General features: G+C 30.7%; 1 long non-coding RNA gene across 2 annotated transcripts; it reads left to right on the forward strand.

The window, feature by feature from the left end:
• LOC142321298 (uncharacterized) lies at window positions 1-13,964 on the forward strand. Of its 2 annotated transcripts, XR_012755589.1 has the most exons (4): window positions 1-3,216; window positions 11,016-11,260; window positions 11,730-11,890; window positions 13,697-13,964. It is a non-coding gene; the product is annotated as an uncharacterized LOC142321298 (long non-coding RNA). The 2 variants fall into 2 exon arrangements; XR_012755588.1 differs by lacking the exon at window positions 11,016-11,260.
• Window positions 13,965-27,342: the final 13,378 nt, after the last annotated feature.

Here is a 27,342-nt window from a genome sequence, read left to right on the forward strand (position 1 = left end):
CATTGATTTTGTTTTTCATAGAAATTTGTAATGATTTGCAACATTTCTCTCAGTGATAACATTCTTTGATATTTTGTGTTATTTTTAGTTCTATAATGTTTCATTTTCTCTGATCACTTGCTATTAGCTTTTAGATTTTTAAAGTTTGTAAATAGCCTGTTAGGATTCATTCTTAGTAGTTGACAGTAGAAGGCAATTCTTCTTTTTCTGATTACATGCGATATTTTCTCTATACTTTTGTACAGTTCATTATTGTGTATTCTTCTTGTACAGAATGAAAAACCTACCCTATGGGAATTGCAGTTGACATAAGCTACCCTCATTACAAAGCCTTTGTCTGTAAGGAGGCTGTCCAGTAGTGTAACAGTTACTAAGCTGGCTTGTAGTACAACTCATCCTGAGTTCAATTCCCAGCAAGGATCAGGAATTTTTTTAACTACTATTTCATCCACTTAATTTTCCTCATTAAAGTACTTCTTGAAAGTTGTATCTGTCATCATTAAAATAGAAATCCTTATCATTAACAGTTTTTTTCTAATTCTGGTTAGTCAAGATATCAGTAATACAAATCGTTTGATCAAAATTAGCATTGGTGATTTGTTGTTTGAGCTCACGGGATTGAATTGCTTGCATCTAACTTTAAAATTTCTGACAAAAAGTACACAGCTTTATAATAAGAGACTTACTATATTTCTCTTCCTACAGGTTCTTGAAACTTTCTTGCAAATATTACTACTCAAACAAAAAATCCATCACATCATCAAAATGTTTCCATACAAGATTCAAGATACAAACAAAACTTAATCTACTGCCTTTAATCAGACTTGATTACTGGTAAGGATCTGTCATTTCTTATACTTTCATTTCATCCATATCTCATTTTTCTTATAAAAATCTACGTATAGCATGATCAAGATACTTAAATGAAACAAAAATTCCAAGTATTATCAAGTAGTTTAATAACTGTTAAGGAACTTGAATTAGTATAAATCTGTTACTGCTTAAGGCAGTTATCTTATTTGCATTATTACTAATACACCTTCAGGTTAGCTCGTATTCAAAGACTAATATCATGCTAGAATTGGATAACAATCTGCCAAATACCAAACAGGTAAGTCTATCCCCTAACCGACAACTATTGAAAGCATAAATTTTACCATAAATTCATGAGAAGTTCATTAAAAAATCTTAGATCTTTTCTCATATGACCCACATTTCTTAAACATTGTAAATAAACAAAAAAGCCAGTTCTCACTTTTTAAAATGTTATAGTTCTAATGTTATTTGTACTTTTTTTTAGTGGCCAGATAAGTTAATAATATAGTATCTCACAAACTAACACAGGTAGAAATCAAATATTACACTTTGTTTCCTGCATTCATGTTTATTACTTTACTATGCAGACACGCATAAAAATTCTGCACCTATGTGTTCCTGTCAGTTGGTCCAGAAAATTTACAGTGATTGGCAGTATAGTGTTATACACATCAGGAATGTCTGTATATGATAATTCTTATATAGCTATGGTCACAGGCTGAATGTTATTTTATATTCATTTAAATTAAAACTGTAGCTGTCCAATTTGATACTCCATATATAAAACTCTTATCCATAGAATACATCATCATTTATGAATACAAATGATGTATTTTAGGATACACCATCTATTATGGATATATCCAACCCATATTTTTCTCTCTTAAAACAAGATTCATCTATTTTTATGACTACTCATATTACCTACCATCACAGGATCTCCTAGACTACTAAATAACTTTCAAATTGATTATAGCATTTAATGACTTACATAGATTTTTTGATCTGAACATTTTGTATTCAAGAACTCCTTTACTTAGAATGCATAACCAAAATTATTATCTCTAAAGACAATTTACAATCTTTATTCACACTTATTACTATCTTGCAGTCTTTTTACTTTTTTTTACTGTTTAGCCTTCAGGAATCACTGTCAGGTACAGATGTGAATACTAGATCATGGATACTGGTGTTATTTGGTGGTTGGGTTTCAACTAATCACACATCTCAGAAATGGTCGACCTGAGACTGTACAAGACTACACTTTCCTTTTTTTATACGAATTCTAAAGAAAAATCCTTCACTTTTGAGTCATATTACATACAAGTAATATTACATACAAGTCATATTACAATTATAAGTAACACTACTTGTGTGTAACTATAAATGGTTTTACTATCTATAGATAGGAAACATTGGTCAACTTAATATGTGACAAATGTTAATTGCATGATATCTAGACAATGTAACACTATTATTGTATTGTAACACTATTCAAATTAACTCCAAAATATAATTAGAAATTAAGTAGTATGTGTAATTTTATAACAACTAAAAACTTGTTTTACTGTTTTTTGTTTTTTTTAAGAAGTGTGGGCTTCAGAGAAAATACCCATATTCATAATACAACCTTTTTCATTGTTGGTAATCAGTCTAGTTTTATGTATTTCAGTTATTTTTTTGAATTGGGTGTGACTCCAGAATCATATCAGTTTATTAGAATATTTTGAAATTTTTGTTATTACAGTCAAAAATATATTATTACAGTCAAAATGACTTTTTAAAAGAATATTATTGGAATTGGATTTAGTCTTATATCACTGCTAAAAGGAATTTTTTTAATTAATAATTGTAGTTGAAGTCAAAATTTGAATTGACTGTTATTCTTAAAAAAATAATTGCCTTGATCAATTCTGAATATAATCTATAGTCAAAAAAGTGTCGTCTATTATTATCAACAGATAATTCAGTTAGGAAATATAACAAAATAAAAATGTGCATTGAAAGGTATGAAGATACAGAAGTATTTGATTTTTTTAAGTAAAAAGAAATTCAAAATGATATTTTTTTAATCAGAAAGTATCATCAATAATGTTATTATTATAGTGTAAGCGCTCATTTGTGCCCTCTATTTTAATATAAAGTAGAATAATTAAATTAATGTCTATAGCTCAATTTATATGTGCATTGTGTCTTTTTAAATTGCTCATCATATTGCTGCTGTTCTTAAAAGCCTTTTTTGCTTATATAAATAAAAAACAGTTGTGTTAAAATCATTATGTATTAGTGAAATAAATATTAGTGTATGCTTTGCAGTTTTTAACATTTTCTATTTGTCACCTGTAATATGTTAATATTTTTTACTTTATATTGTCAGTACAATATGGTAATAATGTAATAGTAAGTGTATAAATTATTATTTTTATTTTATTATTATTATTCAAAAAATAAATAATCCGTCTTTTTCATCTTGTACAGTAAAGTTTAGTATTAATAATAATATTAATTATTATTATTGTATAAAAAAACATGCATTTTTAAGACTGATGTTATATGGGCCATGATTTGTCATTTGTATACTATTAATAAATTGTATAATATATCTAGTTACAGATGCATGTTTTTGTTAAAAAAAAAATTTATCTTTCAACACTACTTTTATTTCTTTATCATTAATTAATTATGTATTAAATGAATAAATAAAAAATTTTAAAAATATGTTTTAATTTTTTCTCCAATAAACATACTGAGAATTACCTATAACTAAATTACATTTATTTACTTATTTTTTAATTCCTTTTTGAACATTTATTTAGACAAATTAAATAAATTTGTTATTATATTATACTCATATAACTTGGTAAAATATAAGTAATTTGTCACCATATATTAATCTCCAACAATATGCTGGCACACCAGGCGACATAATAAAAGGATGACTTTTCGTTCTTAATGATTGTCAAAAATTGATTTTATGGTAATCACAAAAAACCATTTTTATCAGAATCTCTATATAAAAATAAAATAAAATTAAAAATTTTCAGATGATTGCAGCATACTATATCAAAAAGTTGACAAATCATGCACTATTTATAAAAGTATTATTGTAAGCACTTTTTTTTTCATCTTTTATGACCGCATAGGATCACTTTAGTCAATTATACAAGTATCTTTGAAGGAACTGTTTCGGCCTTGTGGTCCTCCCAGTACTTTTTCATACATTCCGATTTCTGTGTCCTTTGTAGTGTTGAAAATGTTCATGTTGTGAATTTCTTTCTTGTGAATGTGAAGCAAGTATTTTTGTCCTTGATTTTTCAATTTAATTGTATCATGTTTGTGGTATAGGGCCAATTTCCTTCAGATCCTCTTTTATTTCTCTGATCCATCTGCATCCTGTATTGGTGTTTTTCGAGTCGACATTGTATTGTACCAACTGTTTCAGAAGTATCAAATCTTGCAACGTCATGCCGTGTCCAAAGATTCCTAGTTTCCTCTTACGCATGGTATCAGTGATGGGTTCTAGCTCTTTTTACATGACTGGGCACAATCCACCACTACCTATCTTTTTGGTACTATTTGTTGATGTAGGTTCTTTCAATTCTTCTTTTGATTTTCTAGAGTTTGTCTTAAGTTGTTCATTCAGGTAGAAGAGTGTTTCTGCTGCTTATGTGGCTTTTGGTTTTATAACTCTGTTGTAGTGTTTTACTTTTGCATTTATGGATAAACATTTTTTATTGTAGGTGAATCAAGTTAATTTTTATGCTTTAGCAAGTTTTTCTTATATTGATTGAGGTTTTTTCGTTTAGGTTGTTATTTATCCGAGGTATTTAAATTGGGTTACTATTATGACTTTATTACTATTTATCTTTATTTCTTTTAATTGTGTTGGTTTTTGGGGCATAATTTCTGGGTTTTTATTATGATATTTTGAGACCAATTTTATTTGCATTGTTTGAAGTTCTAATGTCTCTGTTTTAGCTTCATCGATGTCATTTGCTAGCATTGCCAAGTCATTGGCAAAACCAAGGCAATTTGTTTTGATTTTTTGGCCAATTTTTATTTTTGGGGCATTTCTTGAACCATTCCCTCATTACCATTAACAGAGCGCAGTTGAATAGTAGTGGTGAGAGTCCATTGCCTTGGTGGAATCCTGTTTTGATCTCAAATGGTTCTAATAGTTCACTTCTGAATTTCACTTTTGACTTGTTTGTGAGGGTCAGTTTTATCATGTTTATTAATTTGGGATATAGTCTAAGGTGACTTTTTAATTTTTAGTAGGGATTCTCTGTGGATGCAATCATATACTTTCTTGAAGTCTACAAACATTACCACCATGTCTCTGCTTTTTTTCTGTTGTATCTATTATTAGCTTGAGACTCATTATCTGGTCTGGTGCTCCAGGGTCTGAAACCTCCCTGGTATGCTCCTAAGTCTTTTCTCGAGTTTTGAACTAATCCTGTTGAGGATGATACTAAAAAGAATTTTGTATGTTGTGTCTAGGAGTGAGATTCCCCTGTAGTTGTTAGGACCTGGTTTTATCCACTTTTTTGTGTAGTAGGTGGATGAGGGCTATCATGTAGTGTTCTGGTAGTTCTTTGATCCAGATGTTGATGAAGGGAGATTTTGCTGGTCTTCTGCATGTTGTCAAATCTCTACAAAGGTCTGATCTCCCACCGCGTTGTAATTCTTCATCTCACCCATGTTTGGGAGGGTTGATGTTTTCTGGTGGTGTTATAGGGGTGCTGGTGTGAAAGTTTAGAGTCCTGTAACCATTACATGTTTTTTTTAAGTTGTATCTTGCTACCATATAAAAACAAACTTGTAGAAGTGCAGGAAGAAGGGGCCTTAATTCATAATCCACGTAGCTTGTACATGACCAGCTATTGACCCAAATTGGAAAATTTACCCGGGATTCTGGTACTTCAGCAAGGTGTTAGCCCCTAGTGACATGGTGGTACCATCAAATTCATCTTCTCTGTCAGCTAACTAAAGGTCACACTTTCATCGTAGTAATACCTACTACCATATAAGACAGTCAGGAAATTGGTGGTTTAAATCTGGAATGAGCACCACTACTAGCGACAACTACACCTAGTTGTCTCATGTATCAAGCTGACTTTTTGAAAGTGGCTGTATACCACCATTAAAACAGATCTGAAATGCTACCCTAAGTGACAGGTGACTTCAGGATGGGCCAGATCTCAATAGTTTGTTATTAGCAAAGCAGTATTTTCTTGTGCGGTGAGTCAGGTAACTGTATCATGGTAAGGTTAGTTAGTCATTTCCAAAACTTATGGTGTGCCCAAACAATTTTATCTCAGATAAAAATCCTCTACTTTTGGCAAAGCTATATTGAAAACAGGAAAGGTGAAATTTGCTCATCTTTCAGGTAGAGACATACTGAATGTGTAGTGAATTTTTATTTTCAATTGCGCAATTGGTTGACAAAGATAAGTCTTGTTATTATAGCAACATGATTAACAGAAAGATAACTTGTGGTCTACGAAAGTTTCTGCTGACACTGAATATGACAGGTTTGTAACCCAGGATATAGGATTGATTGCTGTATTGTAATTGGAGCTTAGTTATCATACTCAAACAAGTTGGTAAATCTTAACAAAATAGGCATATTGCTCACAATACTATGTATTGTGCTGGGGAACTCATAACAGGTGCTTTAAATTTTATAGAAAATCATTTTAATCTAATGAAATCAAGCTTTAAATTTGTTTAAATACATTAATTATATCTTCACATTTATTGCTAGTATAATGTTAACTAACTTTTAGAGATTTATAAATTTCATTTTTAAAAAAGATTAAATACAAAAAACAATTTGTACTTTAAGCTGATGGAAATCAGTGATTTCTTCAATCTGGGCATAGTAGCCCAGCAAAGCATGATATGGTAAATCCCAGCAAGGTCAGGTATGAATTACTTTTCTTCTGGATGACACTGTCATCTTGTCAGAAGCCCATAAGGGTGCTTCTTGCTTTTATAGAATTTATTTATTCTATATTGATAAATATAGTTAAATTTTTCAACTATATGAGACCTTTTGAAGTAAGTCCTATCGTGTTTCATCCAGAAGAAAAGTAATTCATACCTGACCTTGCTGGGATTTACCATATCATGCTTTGCTGGGCTACTATGCCCAGATTGAAGAAATCACTGATTTCCATCAGCTTAAAGTACAAATTGTTTTTTGTATTTAATCTTTTTTAAAAATGAAATTTATAAATCTCTAAAAGTTAGAACATTATACTAGCAATAAATGTGAAGATATAATTAATGTATTTAACAAATTTAAAGCTTGATTTCATTAGATTAAAGAAGCCCATAAGGGTGCTTCTTGCTTTTATAGAATTTATTTATTCTATATTGATAAATATAGTTAAATTTTTCAACTATATGAGACCTTTTGAAGTAAGTCCTATCGTGTTTAGGCAAGAACACTATCACATGTATCACAATTTTTGTCTTGTCAAAGAACACACACATAAATAGATGAATACATGTAAATATAGGAATTGCATGACAAATCTAACTTGTGACCATCATAGCTCTAATATTTTATTTTCTGTTCCATAACAGGATGGTATATATGAATGTAAATGAAGTGTAGCCTTGTACAATCTCAGGTTGATCTGTCCTGGGATGTGTAGTTTATTGAAACCCAACCACCAAAGAACACCGGTATCCACAATCATAGCTGTAATCTGCTCTGTGATATGTTGGCCAGCTGACATCTGATGTTAATTTAACTATTATATTTTTTGATGTTGTACTGTGCAGTCAAAATACATATTAATTAATTAAAAACATTATTTGTAAACATAATATTATTTTTTTCTAAAGTCAGTACTTATAATACCCATATTGCATTATTTATAATTAAAAACAATGTTGAACAACTCAAGTACAGAATTACAAAGTAAATGAAATGACACTTACCTTATTTTTCTTTTCTTTATTCCAATAGCACTTTTGTGGGATCCCACATCGTCAATTGTATATATTATATAAAATTATGTATCAAAACATTACAATTTTTGGTTTTTCTTTTTTTTAGAAAAAAATAAAAATATTAAAATTAAAGTCATATATAGAAAACATTAAGTCAATTAAATAAAATAATTACATATATTTAAATATGACATCAATTAAGAATTAAAATTAACTTTAAAAATAAAATAATTTAAGATTTATACCACGTACCTGGCCAGCCAATGTTACATTACAAAATGGATTTTAAATTATTGTGACGTCGTTGGGACGCCCTTGGTCAACAGCATTGCAGTAGATTTTAGAGCGAGGGTGGACTGTATGTGTTCATAGGTGATGAATGAAGACAGCACCTTGTTTTTTACTGAAGGATGTTTAATTGTATGCCGCCTCGGCATAAACTTAGTCCATCCGGACATGACCGCCTTGAGTCAGGTGTGAGTGCAGACTGGTATATGACACTACGTACAGTGCTTGAGGGAGCAGCTTGTGGCGTGATGGTCTGACAACCATAGTTTGCTGTGGGCACCCTAGCCACCGCTAGGTTTCAGCACCCAATGGTAAGAGGGGATGAAAACGTAACAAATTATTTACATACATTCTGATATCTATTTTTATCTATCTTTTATAAGTGTAATTTTCATATACTGTCTGAAAGCTGATCAAATTGGAAATTCTCTTGTACTTATATATACATAAAATCTCTTCAAAATGTCCAAACTTTTACAGTTATTATTTAAATTAAATTTCTTGATTTCCACTATTTCCAAATTTGTTCGAATATCAGACACAGATTGTTTGTTATTAGTAAGGTGGTCAGCAACATGATAAAAACCCAGTTTACCATTTTTATAATTTCTAATGTGTTGTAAAAATGTAGTTTTAAAAGACCTATTAAGTTTACCTATATATATATATATATATATATATATATATATATATTGTGACCATAGTCACAATCACTGCATTTTATTTTATAAATTCCGCATGAATTGTATGTCAGTTTGATTGTTATTTTTTAAATATTTTATTATATGATATTTTTGTCTTGTAAGCCAGTTCAAATTTACTTTTATCATCAATATTAGTTATATTTTCAACTACATTATCAGTGTAATAAATATTTTAAATATACATTGTCAATTTTTTGTGCATTATTTATAGGTATGAGAATTGTGGTATTAATTTTTGAGATTTGTTTTTGTATATATTATAAATTAAAGAAATATTATAACCATTATGTTGAGGAATTTGTTTTATAATATCTATTTCTTTGTTTAATTTACTTTAATTTTTAATATATTGCGTGTAATTAATAGTGGAAATCAAGAAATTTAATTTAAATAATAGTACAAAAAAATTTCCAACTTAATCAACTTTCAGACAGAATATGAAGATAACACTATCATAAAAACAGCAACAGATGGCAGCATAATGTATAAAAATTTCAAATCCACTCAGCAATGTAACATTAGCTAGCCTGGTTACATGGTATAAATCTTCTAATTATTTTATTTTTAAAATTAATTTTAATTTTTAATTGTTAATTGACATCATATTTAAATATATGGAATTATTTTAATTGACTATATGTTTTCTATTAAAAAAAAAGTTTTAATAGATAATTTTATATAAAACTGATGATGCGGCATCCCGCGAAAGTGCTATTGTAATAAAAAAAAAAAAAAATAAGGTAAGTATCATTTCATTTACTTTGTAATTCTGTACTTGGGTTATTCAAGTTGGTTTTTGATTATAAAAAATACAGTATTATTTTTATAAAGTATATTTTATTAAAGTAGTTTATTTTTATTAAAGTAGTATTCGATATAAAGTATAATTTTCAGGAAGTGTTCATTTATTAATAAATTAAGAGCGCAGGATGTGTAGTTCTTCCAATGTAGCTAACATAAAAACTGGGTTAATCTCTGCAAATGGCAAGTTATCTAATCTTGAACCCCAAATCACAAGGGTATGTAAGTTCCTTGGAAGATGAGAAGGTCTTGAAAGGACGTAAGGATGATACTGCTAGTGTTGAGTCCATTGTTGAAGTCATCAGCGTTGCTCCCATAACGTTATTATTTATAACTTACCTGATTGCAACAGCAGAACACTTGCTACTAGACTTTTATCATGACAACAATCTAGTCTCCTTGCTGGTCAGTCCTTCTGAATTTCTGGTTTAGACACTACTCTCAGATGTCTCTGCATTGGTATCCTCGGCCAATAAACATAGACCTCTTAAAGTTGTCTTTCAAAATCCAAGTGTTGTCATGAAATTTTCTATGAATTATGATCCAACTATTCTGAAGCTCAGCAATGTTAAATTTTCAAGAGATAGTACACCTACTAAGAGGAAGTGCCTGAATGATTTACGATCTTCATTGAAGTTGAGATCTGATAATGCAGAGAGTGATCTCTCCATCAAATTCGTGAATGGTGTGCCTAAAATTGTCAAGATGAGTTCAAAAAATGATTGACTGTTGGATACTACAATCTACAAATGTACTTCCAGAATGTCAATTGTGTTCGTACCAATCTTAATGAACTTCAAAATTTCACCAGTTCAACTGGATACGAGCTGTGTAGTACTATTCCGCGACTTCACAGACTCTGCAACTTGGTCTCTCCGCTCCAAGACTTCTTTCATGATAACGGCTATCACAAAAGGATATTTAAATCTTTGTAGTTATGCCTTGTTTTCGTTGTGAATTTGTTTATTTACAGCTAATTTATTGTTGTTATTGATTGCATCTCATCCATGTTTTGTTGTGAGTTTGCTTATAATTAATATTGTTTTAGTTGCATTCGGATCATCAATTATCATGTCTTCCTTTTATTAGTTTTGAATTGTGCAAATCTATTGCTAATTTGTTATTGATAACTCCGTTAAGATTATTTTACTTTATAACCTCCCAGTCATTGTAAGATTGAGCTGATGATCATCCTGTTATTTATTGTATCTGAATTTCTAATAAGTCATTTTTTTAATCCATTTTGAACTTGTAAGTCATATATATATTGTTTCACTCACGGTTTTATATTTATTTGGTGTAGGTATCTTTCTTTGTTGAGTTAAGTTTTTATTCTTTTAGGTCTTATAAATTCAAAAAGCATCTAATTAACCCAGACTAAATACGAGATTAATCCCTTGTTATGGTGAATGAAATTGTTATTTTTCTGTTCTGTTATAGATTTCCATGGCTAGTTTTTCACTTGCACCAAATAACTGTTAATACGTTAAAACCGAGAACACAATGTTTGGTAACTACTACCCACTGGAAATGTGTTTTTCTTTTAGTGAATTGCTTATTCTTTATTTGAATTGCGAGAGTAGTACAAAGTGAAAGGAATTCTGGAAGAAATATACCAACTACTGTCGTTTAACTCTACAATCCATTTTATTGATGTGCCTACAGATTAGGTAAACTGGTAACAGGTGAAGTGTAAAACACATTTTTGTCTGCTTTGGAGTATGGTTCTATTGCACACTATTGTGTGCATTTTTATTTTAGCAGTAGTGTTTGTTAAATGCTGTTTGTATGTCAGTCTTCATGTAACATTACATCAGATTTCATTGTATAATTATGAAACTAGTCTTTTCTTAATAGTGGAAATAATGCTCAATATTCAAATGGAAGCAGCTTACCACTGCATTTGAATAGATGGGTTTGTAACTCCAATTATTAAAGTACAGACCAAGCATTTAGAGCATTTGTCCAAAACTTTCACATTCTGTAAATGTGGTAAAAGGAATGTCATATTTATAGTTTATGTACTTTACCTTACAATTTTACAAATTAATGTTCCACTTTTACCTTGCAGTTTACCCAGGTGTACAGTAAATATTCTATTAAGAAGCATTATTAAAAGTTAATTGAACAGTGAGTTGGTTTCGGTTTTTATAGGTATATCCTGGGTTCGAATCCTGGTCAGGCATAGCATTTTTCATACACGCTACAAAACACTCATCTCATCCTCTGTGGAAAGAATTGCTTGACTGCAAACCAGAGGTTAAAAAAAAGGAATTCCCAGTCTACGATTGGATCTTGGATGAGGCATTAGGAAGGTTAAGTATTAAAAAATTCCGTTATTGAAACAAAATTTGTTCACAAAAAACTGTTTATAAAAAAATAGTATTATAAATGCTGGTAACAACATACTGGTCAACTACACGAATGCAAGAAGGCAAATGAATTCCTGCATCTACTCAGTACTTGAACGCATCTAACTATCCCCCTTACCAAACTAGCATTACCTACACCACTTCACATGCCACTCCCAATTGAGTTCAACTATCTATCTATAACAAACTATCTGCATATCCTTGTGTCTACGCTTTCTTAACTTTGAGCAGTTATACTCTGTTCCATTATGCACATTACTGCATCCTTTATTGAACTGCTATGTCCACTTTCTAACCATGCCATCAGTCATAAATTTTTCACCATAAACTTCATTAATTTTCAGATGAATATCAGCTGGTTTGACATTTCTTGTACTTAAAAATAGGAAAATGCCCAAATTTCACAATCGTGGGTTAATTGAAAATTTTAATTGATGGTTAATCAACTGTAAATAAATGTTGTTCTGCTTGGTAGACATCCATTTAAAGCCAACAGTTATGAATGTGGTGTGCATGCTTAGAGCGGAAATCACAGTGATGCAGCTGTAGCAGAAGGAAACAAGTACTTACTCCATGGGTAAGCCTTGAATCATTTGTCCGTAATGATTGAAGTAAATCAAATTATCAATTGCAAAATATGACAGCTATTCATTAATAGCTGTCATATTCATGTATATATGTTATTTTTATGTATTAATGAATAAAATACCATATAAAGTAGTTGGCTTTATTATATTTTAAATAATATATATATTTTAAATATGCTTATTAGATTTCTAGGTACTTACGTATTAACGCCACCGCAGCTACAGCTTTATTTAAAAACAAAGTAGTCAATCGAGTTTCAGTGGAAAATTAACAGTCTCTTTATTAATTTTAATAAATGGTTATTTATATTTATTTATTTTAACTCTATATCGGCCCATTTTCCACCGAAATCCGATTAACTACTTGTTTTTAAATAAAGCTGTAGCTGCGGTGGTGTTAATATGTAAGTACCAATTTCTATTATGTTTGTCTTTAAGAAGGGACTAAAGTATCTTAGAGAGTAGAAAGATCCAAATATGAAAGGAAGCAACTCAACAGTTTGCTTGTTTCAAAGAGAAACCAACCCTAAACTTATTTTCCTTTCTGTCATTAGAAAAGGACTAAAGATCCCTTGAGGTGATATAAAGGTCAAAAACATTCAGAAATTCTTCTGTTAGGTGTTGTAAACTGCGGTATGCTGTTAAGCTGAATAGACAGTTGTTACAAGTGGTACTAAAACACTTATTATGTATTAAACAACATTTGGATACTCAACATCATTATATAACATTGCCACCACACAACATGATGTTTGTAGTCAACGTGTTAATAGTTCATTCTAATAGTACTTACTGTGTTTTCAGTTTGCTGTTTGTCATACTTGGAAAATTAGCAGTAGTTCAGAAATTTTGTTTCTAATGTTTTTCTGGTGATAATCTATGTCGTTCATAAAAAAAAAAATAATATTTCTTAAATATATTTTTCTTTTTGGTGCATGCACCAAGCATGTTTGAATGTGAGATCATGTAAGTGTACACATATATATATATACTGATACAGATGAGTCTCCTGTGTGTGCAGTATTCTGCATTTTTAACTTATAATGGGATAATAAAAGTTAAGTTTTTATGATAAATGTTGATTTAATATGTTTACTGTTTGGTTATCATAGTTGTTAATATTGTATAATAATTCAATGTTTTATTTTTTTTTTATTTACAGATTATGGGTAATCAAATTCATAAGCCATTAGCTGAAAAATATCCTACGTGTGTAGAAGACAAAGCTGAAATTAAGCATAGTAAAATTGAGGAAACAGAATGTTTGTTTCTGCCAGTTTTTAAGATAGAAAATGATAATGTGATGTGTGAATACATTACATTTTTATAAATATTTATATGTTAAATGACAAAGACGTTGCTTTTTTTTAAAATTAAATGATATCACAACTGTATATTGTAAATTTCAGTCTATAAATAGAGGTTTTAGAATCCAATATACGAAGGTTATTTTTTTCAAGGTCCAATTGGTTACGAAATTAAAACCACAGTAAAAATAAAAAATATTTTATTTGTAACAAATACTTACATAGTTATGCTATTTCTCCACATAGTCGCCACTCCTATTTAGACATTTGTCCTAGCGTGGTACCAACTTTCCAATACCCTCGTCATAGAACAGAGCCGCCTGTGTTTTCAGCCATGTTTCTACGCTGGTCTGCAGCTTGATGTTGCAGGTCCCTTGACCTTCTTTGGTTTACTGGGAAAATGAGAATGCATCACTGTTTGGATTGTTCTTTTGTTTCTTCAGTTTCAAAATTGACCGACGATTTTCTCGAATTGCCTCATCCACTCGCTCATCGGTTGACACTCGCTTCCTTCCCTGACCGCCTGCATCATGAACATCTGTACATCCTGCACCATTTTCGCACTTTGCTGTCACTCATTGAAGTTTCACCGTACACATTACTTATTCGTCGATGAATTTCAGCTGCATTACACCCCTCAGCCTGAAGAAATTGAATTACTGCACGCACTTCTCACTTGGCGGGAAATGCTATTGTTGTAGACATGTTTACGTGCTAGCTGCGTGTTCAGAACTAAACGAAGTGACGCTGCGTGATTGAAGGCCATACTAGAGGCGCTGCGCAAAGGTTCATCCGATTTTACCGCGGGTTTTTATAAGTTGAAAACAGAGTCAACATGTAAGTTGATTTATATGTTTAGTGTGTTATCCATAAAATAAAAATTATACTATATATATATATATATACTTATATTTTGTTAAAAATAGAAGATAATTTAAAATTAAGTTAAAATTTAAGATAATTTAAAATAATTTAGCTATATATTTTTATTATGCTATATAATATTCCATGCGCAGCCAGTTTTCTTGATGGTGCACCCAGTTTTTTTGTCTTTTGTCACAGTACTAAAAAGGAAGTCATCTCCCTGATCATAATTTAGAAGCTGTTCACATTGTACTTTTGTTTTGTGTATTCTTTTCTGTGAGTTTAGATGGTACCCACTGTGAACAAATTTTACACTAACCCACTTCTGCAGTAATGTGTCTTAGTCATTCTTTTGATATGCTATTGGGGTGGCGATGTGTTGTGTGAAGCAGTAGTCATTTTGAATCAATTGGTCTGCCTCCTTTTGGTGTTTTTCATCAGTCATAGAAACTGATAAACCCCTATGAGTATATACTTAATATTCATTTAACGAACAGAAGTTGGTTAAATGATTTTCATTCAAAAGTGAACAGCATTCACTTTTTTTGCTGTTAAAAATACAGTCATCTTGTAGGCTTTCTTGACTCCATAATATTGATCACTGACTGAAAATGAATGTGTAAAGGTTAATGAGATTTAGAGTTTAGCAGTAGGGAAATGAAACTATAAGGTAGCAGCATCTCATGGTTTGTGCAATATTTTGTTCTGTTACATCTAGTGTGCATTACATTTCAACTTCCCCTCTCAACAAAATAAAATTGTAACAGTATTATTAATATAGGAAAAAATGCTACTCATGACTAAAAAATGTTTACGTCCAAGTACTAGTAGGATGAACCACCACGATTCAAAAATTTTCGTACCATTAAAGTACAGTTGATGGTACAGCCTTCGTTTAGATAATTAGATAATTTTTGAAGCCAAGGATAGTTAGTTTTTCATTTCAATTTCCATTTCTGCAAAATAGAAATTGATTCACAGCTTCTTGAAGTAAGCTGACTTCTTTTTTGCCATCATATGGCTTCACTTATCACACATGAATAAAAACACCATTACAAAATTAATAAATACTTATTTTAAATAATAAAACCCATTGGTTATAATTACAATTTATTAAGATATTTTATAGACTCCTGGTTAATAAATTGCTGATCTCAGGCTTTTTCATAATATCCATAGGCAACACTTTAACTTACTTGACATGTGTTAAATTCTTAGATGTACAAACATTTATTAAAATATTACAATGGTCTACTTCTAACAAAAATATTAATACTTGATAATAATAGCTATTATAATGTAAGGAAAATGTATTTATTGAATTTCTTTAAAATAATGTTAATTTTTTTATTTTGAATTTATGTGTGGACACCATCTCACATACTACTCCTACATCTACTGTGTGGAAGAAGCTTTGTGGAATTTGCAGATCACCGAAACAGTCAATTCTCAGACTCATTCATGAAGGAGAACACTCCTTTCATCATCTTCTGCAGTGGCAGATATCTTAGCAGATTCTTTTTGCTTAGTGTCTCTCATTTCATCATACACTAATGAATTTCAGAGATACAAGATTCAGATGGAAATATTATCATGGCATCTACATTCAACAAATTGTTAGACGCGCTTAAAAACTCAACACCTTCCCTGGACCTGACAACATTCATCTCAGTATGCTGTCACACCCTCCTAAATCGATACTACAACACCTATTTAGTATTTATAGTGGTTTATTCTCCACACAAGTTTTACGACCCACCTGGGCAGAAGCCATTTTTGTACCAGTACCTAAACCTGGATAAGGCAAAGCACGCCCCTCAAGCTACCGCCCTATCTTCTTGACAAGTGTTTTTTGCAAAATAATGGAGAGAATGTGAACCACAGGCTTACATGGTACTTAGAGAAACATGGCCTTTCATCTCCAGAACAGTGTGGTTTCTACCAAGAACCATCTTCCATTGACCATTTAGTGTCATTGGAAGCACCTATTCAAAACGCCTTCCTACTCCTCCAGCACCTCGTTGCTATCTTCTTTGATATCAGGAAGGTATATGACACGGTTTGGTGAAGTGGTATTCTAAACACCCTCAAAGAATGGGGAGCCAAGGGCAATATGCTTGCTTCAAAGAGACTACTACAGAACACTATATTTCCAAGTGTTTTCTTGCCAAGACTGTTTTATTCTGCAAGTCTCAATGGAGAGCTAATTGCTATCTCTCCTGAGGCAAAGTTTTTAAGTTTTATTTTTTGATAGCTGCCTTATGTGGTTACACACATCAAACAATTAAAAACAAAATGTTCCAAACTTTTACATGTGCTACAAGTCCTTAGCAGTACCAATTGGGGAGCTGATTGGTCATGTATGTTGTGTTTATATTATTCCTTAGTTCGTTCCTGTTTAGATTATGGTTGTGTTACCTGCTCTTCAGCACATCACACCATGCTTAAAATGCAGGATGCTGTACATCATGCATTCAGTCTTGGTACAGATGGATTTGGAAGCCCTGTTGTAAACACGTTGACTGCAGTGAGCCACCACTTTTAGATGGGACCAGCTTCTAGCATTTTACATTGCTTGTCTTAAAGAATATCCATTTTATTGCTGTCCTTGCTAATACTTATTTACATAGGTATGAGGACCATCCTCGTTATACAGCACCTAGGAGTATTCATACCTAGTGTTTACTACATCTTATAAATGTTGACACCTATTTTTCCAATGTATCCCTGTTCATATTCTCCTTCGAGAATCAACCTTATAAATTTTATTTTTGGCCTTACCGTATATAACAAACAATCAACACTATCGTTTTTTAGCAAATGTTTCACCATATTCTCTCCAGATAAACCCAGACGCAGTAGTATACACAGATAGATCAAAACAGAATGATACTGTTGGATGCAGATTTGTTGTTAATGAATGAACCTTCTACGGGGTTTGACCTACCAGTATTACAAGTGTCTTTTCTGCTAAACTATATGCTATCAATAAGGCTTTGAATAATATCATTCCAAAGTACCATCTTATCCTTATTTGTAGCGACTCATGTAGTGCACTCTAAGCTTCAGTAGTTGCAACACACAAGTGAGTTTCTGCTGGATCCCTAGCCACGTGGGAATCCAGGAAATGAATGTGCAGATTCTGCTGCTAAAGATGCATATAGCCAACTGTCCTTTACCACTCATGTTAAAACGTATGATTTTATTAATTGTGCAATACTCACTCTTCAGGCAAAGTGGCAAGTTGACTGGACTGCTATAGTGGACAATAAACTCCGGCACATCAAAGATAGTTGTTGCTATGGAACTCCTCATGTAGAAAAATTTGTTGAGAGTTAATGGTTCTCTGCTGATTGCGGTTAGGACATACCAGAGTCACTCATGGGTACCTCATGCCAGCAGAAATCACATTATATGTAAGATACAACTGACACTTAACTGTGTGCCACATCCTTGTGGACTTCATATGTTACGTGGCCTAAATTTAAAATGCCCAGAAACATTTGTTGAATCTTTAGCAATGATAATGAAGTTTTAGACTACATTCTATTTTTGTGTCATCTTGGTTTTATGCATAAAATTTGATATTGCATATATGTTTTGTACTGGGAAGATTTTTTAATCTGGTTGTTTTTCTTTTCATTTTTATGGTTTTTCTGTTATTTGAGAAGAGGCCCTTTATACCCCTCTTGGAATTTGTTAAACTTTATGTTTATTTGAATTTTATGTAGTTTTTGTTTTTATTTTTATGTTTTTAAAAAAATAAATTTATCGTATTGTTAAGATACCAACTGTGCTAGTGATATTAGTTTTAAGTTTTATTTCCTTTTTAATATTTTCATTTTTAACCTAATTCTAACTTTTATCTTTTAGATTTAGTCTTTTCTCTTTTAGTTATATCTTTTAGTTTTAGTCATTCTGTTATCTGGGAAAGGGCCCTTTACACCTCTCTCAGATATTGTTAAATTTTATTTATTTTTGGTTAAATTTTACATTTTTTTATGTTTATGCTTATTTTAATTATCTGTTTATGGCTGTGATATTAATTTTAATTGTACTTTTATTTTATTTCGGGCAATGATTATACAAAGTGATTTTTTGTCCTCCAAAAAAAAACAAAAAAAAAAAAAATATCTATTCTAATCATTTTATTGAATCAGCTTAGGGTGAATGGAATTTTTTTTTTGTATGCAGGCTGATGATATATTGCATTCATTACAGCTAGAAAAAGATCCACTCAGAATAGGAGAATGTAACATTAAATCGGATGCTGCTAATGCTGAAAGATCTGTGGATAAATTGGAGCAAGTTTATGTTAAACATGAATTGGTAAGATATTTGTTCATTCTAATCTGTTTCCTGCATTTATTGTCATTTTATTTTCAATTTGAAAAATTCAGAATATTATTGCCTCAAAGAAGAATTCAATCAAATGTTTGATTTAAATTGAAAGATACTTTTATTACAAAGCACAGTTCAAAAGTAAGAGCCAATCAGTAGTAAAATTAGAACAGTTGAAAAAATGAAAATTGTATTAATGGTTTCAAATACGTACATATTTACTTTATTTTTCTACGTAATCACCATTCCCTTTCAAACACTTTTGATATGTTGAATCAAGCTTCTTCAAACCCACTACATAAAATTCTACCATCTGGGACTGTAGCTAACTTTTACACCAAGATTTTCAACTCTTCACTTTCCTTCATTGAGACACAAGCCAGTTTTTAAAGTGTAGGAAGAGATGTTATTCACTGTGTGCGAGATCATGACTGTAAGATGGATGATCAAAAATCTCCCATCTGAATTTTTTAATTGTTTCTGTTGTACATGCAGCCATGTCGACATGTGTTACCATGAAGAATAAGTCCTGATTTCAGCATTCTCTGTCATCAGTTTAGAAAATACTTGTAATGTTCCAGGTTCCATGAAATCAGTCAAAAACACACCCTTTTGTTTACAGAATACAGTTGCCATGATTTTTCTTTGAGGCTGGGCTTGTTTGAATTTTTTGGTTTTGGCTGCATGGATTGTTGTTTCATCTCAGGATTGACATATGAGATTCTTTTTTTGTCACCAGTGATACCATTGGATATTTAAATGGTCTGGTTTGGGAAAACTTGTAGCCTATGTGCAGTCAGTTACCACCTCCTGAAATTTATAGAAAATTTTAGTTGCGTGAATATGAAAAAGAGAATGAATAATTTTGAGACATATACAAAATAAATTTGTATACATAATGTAGAAAGAACCATGGGTAAAATGGATGAGAGAGAGAGAGAGAGAGGGGTAAGAAAAAAATCGGATGGAAAGTAGAATCTGATAGAATAAGGTCAAGAAATCACAATAGAAATTAGAATGTAACAACTTCGAGAAGATAGGAGTTAACAGATAAAATTTGTTAATATTAGACAGAAAATATAGGAAAGGTATTTAAAAAGAGAGAAATAATTAAACGTTTCTTGTGAGAAGTAGCAAGTGATGTAAAAAAACTAACTTGTGGTTATAGCATCCTATGTTACGTGTACACATCTTGTGTAAGTATTCTTTGCTACAACATACTTTAAATGTAACCATTGATTATTACACATCACATTGTGATTTTGTATTGCATGTAAAATTGTTTGCAAATTTTTACTGATAACGTAATCATATGAAACTTTCCTACACAAATGAAACCTAGATTCACACAAATTATGTGACTTAGATTTTAGGCATATGAAATTATGAAACAGATTCTCTACATCTGAAATAAGTGATAACTTATGCTAAGTTTATATGTTACATTTTTCTACCTACAATCTTCTGACTTTTGTTGTATACAGTCCTATGCTCTGCTCACCCAGCTGACTTGCTCACCTCGACATGTTTTCATAAATGATTTTGAATCATTACATTTTATAATAGTCATTAATAGTATAATTATAAATTTTTTATCTAAAGCCATTATGTACAATTTTATAATTGATTTTACTTAACAAGATTTTGGAGAAGAAACAATCACCAATTCAGTCAATATGGCATCATTTAGTGAAGATGTGCAATGTTGTCACTTAGATAAGAAAAATAATATTGTAAGTTATCAAAGATTCAATAATGAATCACTGTTTGAATTATAATTTTGTAGCAGTAATAAGACTAGTAATAGTGAGTCATAAGGGAACACACAAAATTATAAGGATAATTTTCACTTGTCGACAAAAGCAATATTTCATATTTGTGAGAGAAATTCGTGTATTTTTTGTCAACAGTCAAAAATCTTTTAATCAGGCTAAATAACTTTAAACAATGTCTTTCCATTCGTGGCAGTGAGAAAAAATTCATGTGTAATTTTTGTGAAAAGTTTTATTCTTTTTTAAGAAATATAACAAGACCGGTATAACGGACCTGAGTAGCAGATTCCTGTCAGTTAAGAAGAAAGTAGTAGAAAATACAATGATGGGAGGAATCCAGAAAGGGGCTAAAAGAAACCCTTTTAGTAAAGGTAACAGGTCTGTTTAGCAATGATCCTTTGTAATATTGTCCACTGTTTAGGTGATCCTAAATAGATGTTCTGCAAGAGGAGTTACTGGACCCTTGTTAGAAATGCATGGCAATAAAAAGGCTCGGTTGATCGTTCTCATGCTTAACTGGAGTCTGATACTGCAGAGGAGCGGAGTATAAATACTCCACTCTGGAGTATAAATACTCCGCCCTGGAGTATAAATACTCTGGTCCTCTGGGGAGGACCAGTTGAAATCAGTTCTGTGAGATATCAGTCTGTGAGAGAGTGCTATGATGAGTTCTGTGAGAGAGTGCTATGATGAGTTCTGTGAGAGAGTTTTGCGAGATGTAAGTCTGCGAGAGGTTGGTCTGTGAGGAGATTCTACAAGAGAGTATTCTAAAGAGGAGGTCACTGAAGGAGTGAATTTCTAGTAAATTAAGTTCGATGCGATTAATGTGATTGCACAAGTAATTCTAGTACATGAAAACAAGAAGTGGTTCGGTGAGTTACTGTTAGATTATAAGTGAAAGAGAATGTACTAAATTTCATTCATAAATTTTAGGGTAGTTCTATTTGTGAATAGCAAAGGTTTTTGCAGTGAAAGAACTTTATACTACTTTATACTATCTATTGTACTATTATTAGTTTTATAATAATACAAGACTAGTGGTTAAAAGTGTTAAGTCTAGTGGTCATGCTAGTGGTCTTTTGTCAATGGGACAGAATTCTGCTTTTCAATATTTAACCACCTGTAAATAAATCCTGACAATTACTCTAAATTCTGTTTTGTATGTAATCACTGTTTATTATTATTATTATTATTATTGTCATCATCATTGTTATGGTTGTGATACGACGATTATTATTTATTACTGACTATTATTATTATTGTTTGCTGTGGTCATTATTATTTTATTATTATTATTGTGAGTTATTTATTGTTAATTATTCTTATTGTCATTGTTATTGATTTCTCCTATTTTACTGAGTACTTAAACTAATTTATATAAACATTTTCAATTGTCAGTCTCTCAATATCCTGATCAAGCCGTGAACACGTGACAATATCTTTTAATTCATACAAATAAGAAAAAATTTCCTTGTATATTATTTTTTAATAAATATTACATTTAAAAAAGTATACAACAACTTTTTCAGTAGAGCTTTTAGTTATATTTGATTGTATGAAACGTATCTTTGTAAATTTAAATTCCTAAACCCAACTGTAGGTGTTACTCTGTTCATTTTAAAAAATATGTTCTGAACTTTTATTTAATGATTTGTTTTAAGAAAAAACCTGACCAGTCTGAAATATATTGAAAATAAATATACTTATCTAATTTAAAAAAGCAGCAATATTTATTACAAAATATACACAAAATGATATCTACCCTTCAAAACTGATTACTTACATTCTGACCAACTTACTTTGTTAACTGGAAAATGAATATAAATAGCTTTTTTATGACTGTTAGCTATTGACATGAAACCTTGATGCAAATGCAAAGACCACTGATGCAATGTAGCAGCAGTTATCATTACTTTAAATACAGATCATTGTTCATTCTCAACAGAGTTGTGTACATAGATGCTACAGTACATGATTTTAAACTGGAAGGATCATTATTCATAGTGATATGTGATTTTTAAAAATCAATTGATTTTATGATTTACTTCTCCTTAGTCCTGAAAATTAGGACTTTAAGATTATAATTTTTACTTTAACATAAGTGGGCTGAAAGTTTACATTTTGATAAATATTTATTTTTATTTGAAAACATTAGCCCCTATCACTCACTGAATTATGACAGTTTTACTCAGCAGATTGCAGACATAAATATAGACTATTCATTAGATTCATTAATATTATACTATACTTGTGCATAATAAAATATTAATGGTTAATAAACTTAAAAACAATATTAAAAAACCATCTAACAAGCAAATAAAAAATATTAGAATTGTGAAATGGTAAATTAATAAGTTGTGTATGGAATGTATTGAGCATGTATAATACTGTATTTCATTGAAAACTTCATTTTATATAAAAATGTTTCCTGCATAATTATTAATATTTATTACCTTTTTAAAGAACAAATTATTTTAATTAATTCTGCTTGGGGAAGGGAGAGTTGAAAAACATTTTGTGCATATTAAAACATAAAACACTTTACACTCTGAGGACCTGATAAATATTAGGTATGGTCATTCATCATTTCAGATGATGTGTTGGAATACCTTATTACTACTGCAGGAAGAGTACATTGTACCTTATTTATAGAGCCATATTTTATGATCTGTAAACAGAATAATGAAATGGTATTTGCAACCTCGGCCATGTGTTAATAATTTCTTGAAAATAAATTAAATTATTTATTTTATTAAAAGTTGAATTTATTCATAATATTTAATTCATTGGAAATAAAACTAAACTGTATTAAGCTCGTAATGTTCCTAACCTCATTATTATTTAGGTTGTTGATTAGCTAATTCATCTTGTACAATTCTCATTGTAAAAATTACGTGCATTAAAACAAAAGACTAATATTACAATATTAGACATTTAATACAATTCTGAATGAATATGAAAATAAAGATACTATGCTGCTGGGTAGTTAGGAAAATAAATATGATTAACCTTCACTTGTAAAGGCATAGCATTTTTATTGTTGATTAAATATTGCTGCTTAAAACTAAATCATTAATCTATACAATGCAAACAACTATTATGCTCTTTGGTGTTTCATTACCACCAATAGGAATGGAAGGCAGAAGACTGCCAAATTCATTTCGCATTAGTGTCCGTCTAACATCTGTTTTTAAGTTCTAATTAAATATCACAACATAATACTATTTCACAATTAAATTCTTTAAGAAACACAATCATTCCATCACATTTATGTAGCTGATAACTGATGGCTTAGAAACATCCACAAGCGTCGTTACCCAGCTAGCTTTACAAATTGTAATATATTGTTTAACATTTCCACTGTGGTGAACAAATTTTCTCAACTTGAAAAATAACTATAAAAAAACAAATCATACCTTTATCTACCAGCAATAAAGAAAACTAGTAAAATCCACCTTGGTATTTTAAATTAAAGGAAAATACATGTAATTAATATTTTAACATAATATATGTTTATATAGAATCCTAACCAAATGTATATAAAAATAAAATTTGTTTCTATGGTAATAGTTACCAACATAACATGATACATAATAATAAATTTTCGATTAAAAAATAAATCTAAAGAGACCGCCCACCCGGCCTGCAAAGTGGTTAAATCGTTCTAGCAAATCAGCCAGGTTACAAAACAATCAAATCCTACTTTCAAACAGAATTGATTACTAGAAAGTGGATACCATGCAACTTTCACTATAAAACTCACCTAAATTTTGAAAAACTGTTTTAAAAAAATATTCAACGCTATATCACACATTATTAAACAGTACGATCTAATAGTTTACTGGGAAAAGAAAACTCATAAGTGATAAATAGAGTACCGACAAAAAAAGGAATGACACAAATCAGAGGTGAAAGGTGGTGATTAGTACGGTATACAATTAAATTGAATGTAAAACAATTCAAAGACCAAAAGCCTGTTAAACTCATTCTCAATTGTATACCTTAAGCCCCCTCGTGAACGCCAATGCTCACCACCATGTTCTAAATAGAACTTGAGGGGGTAGTCCCAAGCGGGACCAACGTAAAAATGGTAACTACAACTGAACACATATTAACCGATCATCTAAAACATCCTATCTAAAATTCGTAAAATAGTAAAAGTTGAACAGTTTAGTGTTCAGTATAGTTAGATATGATTTATGGAGAACCAAAGGTCGACAGAACATCAGAAATTGGATATTAAAAGTGATGATTAGTAGGGTATATAACGCATACACAATTATATACCTTAAACCCCCTCACAAACGCCAATGCTCATCACCTTGTTCTAAATAGAACTTGAGGGGTTTATGCCAACAGAGACCGTCCTAAAAATTACAACTACAACTGAACACATACTAACCGATCATCTATAACATTTGGGAACATATAAACTACGTGCAAGACGTGAACAGAAAAAACAATTTTCTTCAGTTATATAACTCTCCGCTAGCCTTACATTATAAAAACAAAACCTAAAACGAAAATAAAAAGTAAACACATCATTAAAAAAACTATTTAAATTCAATGAATTATTAAAATATTATGATTAATTATTTAAAATCCTACCTCTACAATCAGACATTTTAGTGAAACGAAAAGAAATATTTTATAACTTTATAAAACAAATTTTCTGAATTTTAATATTAATATTTTTTTTTCTCGATAAACACAAACCAATTGTCGGTGAAGGTTTAATATTTATTTATTTTATTTATATATACAAAGTACTATTCTATCTAACATACCTAAATATCTAACAATTTAGTGTTCAGTGTAGTTAGATATGATTTAAGGAGAACCGAAAGTCGACAAAATTCGGGTATTAAAGGTGATGATTAGTAAGGTATATATAATCACATTTGCAAATCCACAGCATTAAGTGATGAAAAAGCGTCTTAAACGCAACACAATTATATACCTTAAGCCCCCTCGCAAACGCCAATGCTCATCACCTCGTTCTAAATAGAACTTGAGGGGGTAGACCCAAGAGGGCCCGTCCTGAAAACCGAAAATATAGTGCATGATAAAACATGATTCTACATTTCGACTAACACTCTACACATTCTAACAGATCATCTATAATATTTTTTACATTAAAACATAATCAACCCTGTACAACACTTAAATAGGATAACTTTCAATACTTATCTTATTAATCTACTACCGTGAGATTAGGCCTTTACATCAAACCACTATGTAAATAAAAATATTTTTTGCACTTATTTATACTCCCATCGCTATTCAAAAAATATCTCTGTTTTACAATCTATATACTCATTGGATATTTATTTAATGTGAAATTCTCAACAATCAAATCAGATGTGTGCTAGAATTCTCAAAAAAGTGGAAAGAATTTATTTAATACTAACTTTCATTTATTACTTTAGTTGCTGAATAACCATATTATGATGACCATAAACATCCAGTTTTTATCTATTGCATACGACATGTAACTTATGAATATAAAAAGCTGTCTATTCATCCCGGTCACATACCTGTATCATCATGCTGTCCACTTATAAATTTACATAATCCTTCCTGTATGTCCCTTTCTTCATATTTTTCTAACCGTTTCATCAACTGGTCGACATAACAATTCGTCAAACAAAATTTCCTAATCGGTTTTCTTTCCATTTTTCTATTTTCAGCATAAGATCTTTTATAAACACGGCATGAAAAGTTTACTACATCTTCAATCAGAAAATAAACAAAAATTTACTTACAGTTTCATGGAACGCTCAGCATTAATAGACTGCACTGATGCATAGAAACATGTGTTCGAAGATTGAATTATCAACAGCTCGTTCAGTGAAGGATTTTCAAACATTGACTAGGTCCATCATCACCTTTTTCAATGGCAGCAAGTTGATGCTAAAGTCCACCATTGGTTTCAGTCTTGATACCAAACAATACTGTTTGGTAACTATCTATTAACAGTCGTTTAAGTACACATATCACAGGCAAATGTTTTTCAAAATACATCACCGATTAGAATTCATAAATTTAAAATTACTACTAGAAATCATTCAAATGTTATTATGAGTTTGATTTCATTGTTCATGTGACAGGTATCATCTAATAACTCTCCTAAATATTAACAGAATAATATCCTACGCTATTTCATACATTTATAAAATAGTACAATTCAAATATTTAACCAGGGAAATGAAAGCAAATGTCAACACAGAAATTCAACACAAAATGTGATGATGATTATGATTAGTAATGTTCGCAACGAAAAGCAACATAATTCATTGAAAAATATAATAACTAGCGCATACACAAATGTATTCCTTCAATACCCCTTAAAGAGTGCTCATCACCATCTTAAACAGCCGTAACAGCTATTCAGTACCTAACATCTGCCTTACGACGAACTATTCAATGAGGGTGAAAACAAAAACGGTGTTCTTCATGCTGTCACATGTTTACTTAATTTGATATAATTTTAAAAAGAACTGTAATATTCAAATATCCTAATT

Source organism: Lycorma delicatula, chromosome 1 (assembly GCF_047948215.1).
Source record: "Lycorma delicatula isolate Av1 chromosome 1, ASM4794821v1, whole genome shotgun sequence".
NCBI lineage: Eukaryota > Metazoa > Arthropoda > Insecta > Hemiptera > Fulgoridae > Lycorma > Lycorma delicatula.